We start from the raw sequence: 9,424 nt of genomic DNA, 5'->3' as shown, positions 1-9,424 counted from the left end.
GGGATCTTCGTTTATTCTGTAACATCACATTGAGCTAGGGATCAGGGAAAATAATCGCTGGAGTTGGGATATTCTTGCAGGACTCGTTGTTGGATTGACAGTGGACCCGAAGCCGAGGATTTCATTGAATTCGTAGAAACTATGGGATGATCGACAGATGTGGCCTTCCCGCTAAATTTGTTGGGCACAGACTGCCATTTCGGTCTTGATCGGAAGCAATGGAAGAATATCTTCTTGCCTGCTCCGGTGAATGATTTTGCGATTTTCCAAAGTTAGAGTTCTACGAAGCAGTGACTGGAGCTGTGTGTTTGTATGTATTATCGCTGAAGGCCATGATTGGTAACCAGCGGAAGAAATAGAAATTTGTGAGGGCTGCGGTGGCGCCGTCTTGTGCGATCTGTCTTGGTTGCTATTTGGACGCCACTGTCTTTAGCAGCATTGGCGAACGGTGATCTGTGTGCCTGAGTGGAGCGGCATGTTCGTGCCTGCAGCCCACAACGAGCCGAGAAAGGGAGCTGGAGTGTGCATCGGTGAGGGCAGAAACATCGGTGTTGGTGCAGATCAGAGAGAGTGGATTCGCGTTTACAGGACCAGATTCTTCACGCAACATTTGCAGTGTGTTCCTGGCTGCGTGGAGATGGACGCTGCGTGGAGATGGAGTCAGATCTCAGGACTCTATAAGCTGAGTCGAGACTGAAACCTGCCTACCAAAGTGCACTGGTGTGGCAGAAGTTGACCTGTTGACAGAAATGCCTGCAGTGGGCAAGGAATTGTGGTGAGCCACATTGATTGAGTGGAGCTGTTGTGATTGTGGAAAAAGCTTGGTTCTATGAATATACAATACCATGCTAGGGGTTTCTCTATTCTGATTTTTCAGTTACAAGAAAATAAACTAGTTTTTATGATAGTTGGGCCATGTTAACTGTGGAAGGAAAAACTCAGTTCAAACCATGGCATACAAATTTCAAATTTCAATTCTTTCATAGAAAATTTGAAACAATGTAATTTTGTGTTTGACTCTTAAATTTGTTAACACAATTTTGGTATGAATTAGCCTTGAAGAGTATTGGAAATTTTCCAAGAAAGTATCTGACAATGCAGCCTCCCATAGTTGGTCACATGTCTTGTACTAATCACTTCAGTCCAGATCCATGCTTACTCTTCTACTAGGAACCACTGCACAGAGAAATAGTGATCTCTCACGAATATGGTGAGTCTCGATGATTATGGTAATTTTATGGTGAGTATAGAAAGTGGTGAGTTTGTTGGTGAATTTTTTAGTGTGTGGGGGCTAGAGAAGACTCCAGAAGACTCAACATAAGAGTCTTGGATGAGTCAAGCTACACTGGTACAATGTGTATAGTTGCAACAATTCTTATTTGCATTTTCTTGTTATGTGAGTGTTCTCTCATTGTTGTATTTTGTGCACATATAAAATCTGTAGGATTAGAAGCTTCTAGATGTCTAGAGCTCTATATTTTTTCATTGGTCAATTCATTTCAGTACTGTTTTGGATTGGTGTTTAAAAAGCTTGGTTCTATGAATATACAATACCATGCTAGGGGTTTCTCTATTCTAATTTTTCAGTTACAAGAAAATAAACTATTTTTTATGAAAGTCGGGCCATGTTAACTGTGGAAGGAAAAACTCAGTTGAAACCATGGCATACAAATTTCAAATTTCAGTCCTTTCATAGAAAATTTGAAACTATGTAATTTTGAGTTTGACTCTTAAATTTGTTAACACAATTTTGGTATGAATTAGCCTTGAAGAGTATTGGAAATTTTCCAAGAAAGTACCTGACAATGCAGCCTCCATAGTTGGTCACATGTCTTGTACTATTATTTTTGGAAATGGATCTTCATATAGGGCTTCCTCTGAAATTCAATGTTTTTACCTAGAAATAGGTTTTAGATTATGAAAAGGTTACCCTTTAGTGTCGGTTTTTCCATGAATATGGCATATAGCCCTACTATTTCCCTCTCCATAACCTAACTGCTAAAGGAAAGAAGGGTTTTGAGATGCAAGGAGAAGGGGAAAAGGAGAAAGGTTTACACAAGAAAACCTAAGAAAGTGAAGGATTGAGGAAAACCCCCATCATATACTGAAGTGAACTTGGAAGACAACTCTGATTGGAATAAAAATAAATGTAAAGAAAGAAAGTCACAAAACAAGAGAGAAGAAACCATCATCAACTGTGAGTTCAAGAAGGAAGAAATTCAGCTAAGGAACTACAAGGTAAGAGGTACAACAAAATAAAGTTTTAGTTAGGAAAAAGAGGCAGGAAAAGGAAAAGAATGTTGAGAAGAGATGAAAAAATAGTTGAAATTGTGCACAAACAAAATGTAAAGTCAGTTTTAAAATATCCATACAAGTAGTAAGGGCTTTCATTGCAAAAGCTACATCTCTAGTCAAATTAGTTTTTTTCTACTAAAGAGACAAATATCCTAGACCTAAGTGATTTCTGACAAAATTGGTGAGAACTAGAGTTCAATCTAATAGTCCTATTTAGTCTGAATGAGGGAAAGAATTCTAAGAGAACAAATCATTTTCTATGAATCAATGAATTATTAATTAACAAAAAACAAGTCTATTATGCCTCTGAAGTGACATTTCTCAAGTCAACTACTGTTTCTATTACTTCTGACTATTGTTTCTTTCATCTAGTTATCTTACAATAAATTAAGTTTCACATACTAGGAACAACTAGACATATGAGTCCTTCAAAATCAAAACTTCTAATGGGTACAAGTTTCTTCTTTTCAATATATGTTTGTCCTTGGTTTGTACCTATTGCAATCTCACATTTCTCTAGTAGGAGGAGCTATCCCATGTTTTGGTTCTTATAGTTACAAAACTTGGCTTCGTGAAAACTTGGGTGAGACCAAAGAGTAAGTGATCGGCTCAAACACAGGAAAAACTCAGGCAAACTAGGATAATTTTTTCTGACAAGAATGACAATTTTGTACTAGCTAAGAAACGAGTTTCACTTGGCAGCAAGTAATTTTTGCTTGTTTTCTCTATTGGCCTGAGTTTGAATGGGAAAATATAACAAATTTTGTAACAATTATCTTGATAATGTTATCATATAAATACATATTCTAATGTAGTGGAAGACTAAAAGAGGAACTTGATGGAGATGAAAGTAAATATGATAGTAGGGATAATAGTTATACCACGCCAAAGAGTTTTGGTATCTCCCCAAGAATCGATGATAGTGAAGAGGAATTCCTAGATCCAATTGTTCCAAAAATTTCCATCAAAGATCCACTTCGAACCTCAAGGTTTATATTCTGAAGAGTGGATTTGGATTCCTCTTCATCCCAAAAGAAAGTATTATTTTCAACTACAACAACAATCTCTTTGCCTCGTAGTAATTGTAGGTTTTAACCCCATACAGAAATTACCTGCATAGGAATTTTAAGGCATAGAAAATAAACAATGCGACAGCATAACACATAAAACACATATACACAGAGATTTTCCCTTGGATGCGAAAACCATGACTACCAGCTTGATTTTTCATTATGTTCCTTTCAATGTTACAATACATATTTATACATGCCAAAGCATCCAATACAATGGACCGAAAACCATCGCGTCCAAAACCATGTGCAAAAACCATGCACAAAACCATAGCTAGATCTGCCCAACCTAAAATAGGGTCCCAAAAAAAAATTCCCCAGGACGTTGCCCCAAACCCCGTAGAGGGGGGCTACCGCCCCCCTCAAACCCCCTGGACAAGGGTGGTTGTCGCCCCCCCTGTGATCCCCCATTGTGCAATCGTCGCAACAGGGGGGGGCTCCCCCCCCCCCCCCTCATTGCCCCCCCTGCCCCCCCTGTGACCCCCCCGTTATGCAATCGTCGCAACGAGGAGGGGGATCCCCCCCCCTCGTCCCCCAAAAACTATGTGGGCTAGTCATGGAAAGAATATAACACAACCCAACATTGTCCCACTTGTTGTTTTCTTTCCATAGGGGACCACATGAGAGCTTAGTCATTTATCTAGCCCTGAAACACCCATTCTTTCTCTACACCAAGAGAACTTCTCAGAGCTCACAAATTTTTCCAATGCATTTGTAGTATTCTTCAAAGTGTCCACCTTTACCAGTAACACCTTTTCTTCTTCTATCATATCCCTCACAAAGTGATACTGAACATCAATGTGCTTTGTCTTTGAATGATAAACAGGGTTCTTTTCCAAGAAAGTTGCACTTTGGCTGTCACAGTCTATCCTTATAGCTCCCTGTACTAACCCCATACTTGAACACAATATTTGCAACAAAACTGCTTCCTTGCTTGCATGAGTGGCTACCATGTATTTTGCCTCTGTAGTTGATAATGACAATACAGATTATTTCTTACTCATCTAGCTGACTACACCTCAAAATATGTTAAACACATACCCACTTGTAGATCTTCTCTGATCTAGATCTCCAGCCCAGTCTGCATCACCAAAGCCACAAATATCTAAAACTATATCCAATCTTGGTCTTCCTTGTCTTCGTTGGTAGCACAAACCATAATCACTAGTGCCACCTAAATCCATGAAAACCCACTTCATTGTCGTCTAATGCTCCTTTCCTGGTTTTGACATAAATATGCTCAATACTCCCACTGCATGTGCAATGTCTGGTCTAGTACAGACCATCACATACATCAGGCTACCGACTGCACTTGCATATGGAACACGGGACATGTCATCTTCCTCTTCTTGTGTCTTGGGAAATTGTTCAACAGATAAATTTACACCTACAGGAATAGGAACCTTCACTGTTTTATTATCCTACATATTAAACCTCTGCAATATTGTCTCGACACACTTCCTCTAGTTTAACCAGAGCTTCCTCTTTGCGCGACCTATTTTAATTTCCATGCCCAAAATATAGTTTGCAGCACCAAGATCTTTCATGTTGAATTTGGAGGACAATTGGGTCTTCAAATCCTAGATGATTTATTTGTCATTTCCGACCAGCAACATATCATCCGCATACAAGACTAGATAAATAACACAATCACCAATTAATTTAAAATACACACAGTGAAATACTTTTATTCTGGTGAAGCCAAGTCCCCATATAAATGTATCAAATTTCTAATATGACATCCTTGGTGAATATTTTAACCCATACAAAGACTTCTTTAACTTTCATACCAGTTCTTTCTTACCCTTCACCACAAAACCTTCAAGTTGCTTCATGTAGATCTCCTCTTCCAGATCCTTCTGAAGAAATTTTGTTTCCACATCCATCTGTTCTACCTCAAAATCAAAAGAAGAAGCAATAGATAAAAGTAATCTAGTAGAAGCTACCTTGGAAATAGGAGAAAAAATATTACCAAAATCAATTCCCGGCACCTGGGAATAACCTTTTGCTACCAACTGAGATTTGTATTTATCCACCTTTCCTTCTGCATTTGTCTTCTTCTTGAACACCCATTTGTTGCCAATGGGTTTCCTTTGAGCCGACAACAACTCCACCAGATCCCAAGCCTCATTTTTGTGAAAAGATGCCATTTCATCAACCATGGCCTCTTTCCAGAGTTTGACATTCTCTAAATCTACTTCTTCCTTCATAGTTCTGGAATCATCATCAATAACAGATAAAGCAAAATTTGAATAGAAAGCAGATGGAATATACCTTTCTAGTTGCCTTCTTTCTTGAACTGATCTTCTCACACCTAGAGTTTGTGGCTCTTCATATTCTGATTCCTCCTCCACTGTAGAGTCTAATTCTTCCTCCTTAAGCTCAAACTCTATCTTCTCAAGTTCCTTTGGTTGGAATTCATGTTTAATAACATCTTTCACCTCTATGAACACCACATCTTGATTGTACACAACCTTCCTTGTTACTGGGTTCTGTTAGTGTCAGTCTTTCCAGCCTTCCTCCAGTGATCAAATATGCTCTTACAAAGTGGTCTCAGAGTGTCCAGGTCAAATTTTGTCATTTCAAAGAGTTTTCAAGAAAAATTTGGTCACTAGGCATTAGGTCTAGGGTTTTCTTTCACTCCTTCTAAATTTGCCCAAATGTCAATCTATGTCACTATTCAGTTGAGTCTATCATCATTCATAGCGTTGTCATTATCATCTCAATGTCTAATGAGTCATTGTACACCTTGTTCATGCTTCAGTTGTGCCTTGGCAAGGTCATTTCCCTCTCATAGGGTTTTGAAAGCCAATTTCTCTTGGACGGTCAAGTCATCGGCAAAACTTGTATCCAGATGTTCATACACCTTCCCCTATCCTTAAAATACCCTATCAAATTCTTCCCATCTCTTAGATCCCCCAAATTCCTCATTTTTGCACAAACCCTAGTTTCTAGCTACAACCTGCCAATTTTCTAGGTTGGGCCTATGTTTTGCCCTTTTGGACCCCTTCCCCTCACTCAATATCTGAGATTTAACTTTCCCCTGCTTCCTAACATCCCTCCCCACTCCCAAAAATTTCCCCAAGAATTTAGAAGCCCCCTATCCCCTTCATTTCGCTCCATTTCGACAAAATTCCTTGTTTCACACATCGGGACAAGTCGCACTCAAATGATGTTCTAGAGCAATAAAAGATGAATTTTGGAAAACTGAGAGAGGTTTTTGTCCACAACATGGCAAAGAAGAAAAACATCCTTCCCTTTTTGCACAGGTGTCATGGTTTTAAAGAAATGTCAAAATTTCAATCGCGAGATCCAAGGCGGTTGGTCAAAGCACAAAAATGGAGAAACAGGCCCGATCCCCTCCACATCTTGGCCGAGGCTTCCTTGAAGGATCATGGCACTAAATAGCTCAGCCCCAGCACAAATTCCAAGAAATTTTGAGCATTTTGGGTGATTTTTGGTTTTTAAGGCAAAAAACAGGTTTTTCCGCTTGACGGGTCTCACCCCCCGCGCGACCCTTTCACTTGGAAACTCTATTTTAAAAAAACTCAGCATTTCTGGATTTGGCATGAAAGGCTACACATTATCACCCATTTCCAAGAGATTTTATGAAGTTTTGGGCCTCCTGAATGTCAAAAAACAAGCAAAAATTGACTTTCTGCCACATTTTTGACACACAGAATGCAGTCTTGGGAGATTGCAATTTTGGAGGGGCAAATGACAACCAAATTCAGAAATTGCAGTTGGGTTGGAACGTATACTCATAGACCTTTCCAACAAGCCTACTCTTGCCTCATTTGGACACGTGGAAGTGCCCCAAACGTGATCTCAAAGGCGCACGCCCCGTCAGGATTTGGCGCGCGACCCATCAGGCAAATTTCATAATTTTTCACTTACAACTCATGGATTCGCCCAGCTATTACTAGTTTTGACTTTTGATGGGGTTTTTCACCCTCTTTGATGTAATTTATGTATTTTCATGTTGATGTGACACTTATTTACCTATTCTAGAAGATTCATTCATGAAATAGCTTGTATTTAATGAATGAATTGGTTTCCTAGCTTATAGAGGCAAGTTGTTTTGATTGCCTAGTTTTCAGTGCTTAGTTTAGAAGTGGTTGAAACAGCTCCTAGGATAGTGAGCTCGACCCCTAGAGGCATGGAAAGATGTTAGATGATCTATATTATGTACTCTCTTGCTCATTTTCATGGTTGGACTCTTGAGGGAGAAGCTCTTATTGTATTATTCACTGTATCTCTACAATTTTTGGCAAAGGAAGACCAGGGTTTTGCAGTCCTTTTTGGGATTCTTGTGGTCACATGTATTGATGGTGTGTTTCTCTTTGTACTTGTAATGTGTTATTTGAATCATTTCCTTACTTTTCCTTCTGCAAATTAGGCAAATGAAGTGTTAAAGTAGAATTCATGACTGTCATGCTCTGCTTTTAAGTTTGCTTAATATCAATGTTTTCAACTGTTTAAGGGGAATTCAAGGTTATTTCTTGCTCTCCTTAACTCCTCACCAGTCATTCTCATCCATCCATCTCTATCAAAGGCATCAATACTGTTTCCTACCTCGCCCCAAATAACTCCCTGCAAAAACTGTGTCCAATCCCCGCACCCAAAATTGCCATTCCCTAATTTTCCCCAAAAACCCCAAATCAACCCTTTTGATCAGTTTACTAGCCTAAAATCAGTGTTACCCTATTGGTTATCTCGCCCATTGAAGATCTTTCTCGAGATAGACCAGAGAGAGCCCTCTCCTGCCTCGTAGGGATAGCTACGAGGCTAAGTGGTTTGATGTTGCCTTGAGGTTTACCTTTCTCAGCCCGAGGTGAAATTTCAAGCGCTAACATACTGGCGACCATACTAGGGAGAACTACTTGTCTGTTGATTGATGTGTTTGCTTCATAAGTCTTAGACGGAGCCTGAAGTTAAGCCAGGTAGCCTTCGAAACGCTTTTGCTTTGCATTAGCGGAAGTAGATAAACGCTGCTTCAGTCCATCTCTGTGAGCTTGTGAATACAAGCACTTCATTTGCATTTTACCCCAATACATGTATCAAGTTCAGATATGATTGTTGATAGTGGACAATGATCAGACACTTGCAAGGCTGAAATCATTCACTGGTGACTCCTTCACTGAAAACTCCAGAGATCAGTGCTTCATGGTGATTTCACTGTAGAGAGATCAGTAGCTTTGAGCTTTTCAAGATGGATCGGATCGCAAGTGCCAAGAAGATATGCTCCCTTGAGCTGAGATCACATCCCTGGTTTTCTAAATAAAATTCCAAAGGTAGATTGGTCAAGGAATCTGCCTATATTTAATGATGATGGTAAGAAGGATGCCGCTTTACATCTAGTTAGATTTCATATGCATATTCGCAAATTGAAGGTGGAATTTCCTGAAGATTGTTTGATGAAGATATTCTTGGCCACTCTAGAAGGTAAAGCCCAATCATGGTATGAAAGTTTGTCGCCTGCTTGTATTTACTGTTTAAAGGATTTTCATGCTATGTTCATTGAAAGATATAAGGACTCTTATCCATCATTAAATTTTGTTCGAGACTGTTGCAAGCATGCTTATAATTTTATTGAAAGCCTTGAGACATATTATGAAGATGATAATTTTATGGACGTTGAGATTATGGAGGCTCTGTATGAGAATCCATTTCAGCAGCACACAGAAATCTTAGAGGATACTTGTCAAGATCAGCAGGCTGAAGATTTCCATATGGTTGAAAATGAGGAAAGAGAAAATGTTGTTTCAGATCTGTCCATAGAAGAAGACAGCATGCAGGTAACGCAGGAAAGTAATGTTCCAATCTCAGAAAGTGATGATGATAAATCATATCGGGATATAAATTGTGATGAGGCAAAACATGTTGTTTCGGATCTCATAAAAGAGAGTTGTATTGTCGTGGCTGCCTCAAATGAAGAAAATGGAGTAGAAAACCTAAATGCTCTCATTTCACCAACACTAGATCTTCATGAGGAGGTAGTTCATTGCCTCTATGAAAAACAAGACAAGATCTTCATTCAAGTAAGTGAAAATGTTTCT

Source organism: Pinus tabuliformis, chromosome 1_2 (assembly GCF_031772625.1).
Source record: "Pinus tabuliformis cultivar Carrire ecotype Pingquan chromosome 1_2, CPIR1, whole genome shotgun sequence".
NCBI classification, from domain to species: domain Eukaryota; kingdom Viridiplantae; phylum Streptophyta; class Pinopsida; order Pinales; family Pinaceae; genus Pinus; species Pinus tabuliformis.
Note: the sequence above shows the minus strand (reverse complement) of the source record.